The sequence below is a fragment of the Austrofundulus limnaeus genome, unplaced genomic scaffold, assembly GCF_001266775.1.
Source record: "Austrofundulus limnaeus strain Quisiro unplaced genomic scaffold, Austrofundulus_limnaeus-1.0 Scaffold274, whole genome shotgun sequence".
Taxonomy (NCBI): Eukaryota; Metazoa; Chordata; class Actinopteri; order Cyprinodontiformes; family Rivulidae; genus Austrofundulus; species Austrofundulus limnaeus.
Window position 1 is genome coordinate 427586 of NW_013952676.1, and position 812 is coordinate 428397.

An 812-nucleotide genomic window follows, 5' to 3' on the forward strand; every position below is an offset into this window, starting at 1 on the left:
TCCTCAGAGTTTGACAGATGCTGGTGTCTGTAAATATTAGAATTATTGCTGAGTCAGCAGTCTGGTTCAGAATTTTCCTTCAGAAAACTGTCAGTATTTTGACCTGTTAATGTTTAAAGAAGCTGATCTCATCCAGGAGGTAAGTTCTGTGACTTTTAAAGATTTTGAAATGTTTTCATTGAATGGATTAAAATTTTTAGCCAATTTTACCTTTTAGTTAAAACTATTCTAATTTTGGTCTATAAATGCTGTTGACCTAATATTAGTTTTTAGACTAGAATAAAATAGACTTCATTATCTTTGCGTTACGGTATAAAATTTAGATTGTTTCTGCAACAAAGAAATCTAATTTTTGCTTTCAACTACTATTTTGCTCGGTTTAATTTTTAGCCACAGTTTTTGTTGTTTTGGCGTTTTGTCTACCGTTTAGTTGTAAGTTTCTGTAAATTCCTTCAGCACACAGTAATCAGCTTTCTGTCGTTACACAGGGTCACGGTGTTGACATTTATTCAGTGTCAGAGTTGGTTTCAGCAGTTCTTTTGTGGTTCTTCAGAACCATCACATAACCCTGTGTGTTATATGATGGTACTAAAGGCTGGACCTGCTCTGTGTTGTGTCACACTGACTCAGTCTAATATATAATGTTATTGTCACTGAGCTCTTTCTTCCTCTCTGTGGTGAAGAAACAAACCTCCTCCCAGGAGCAGCAGAGTACTGATACATGAACAGGTTGGTGGAGTTTGTTGCCTTGGGCCGACAGGTAGAACCACAGGTTGAACAACAGGTTTGTGACGTTTTATCTCACTTGACAG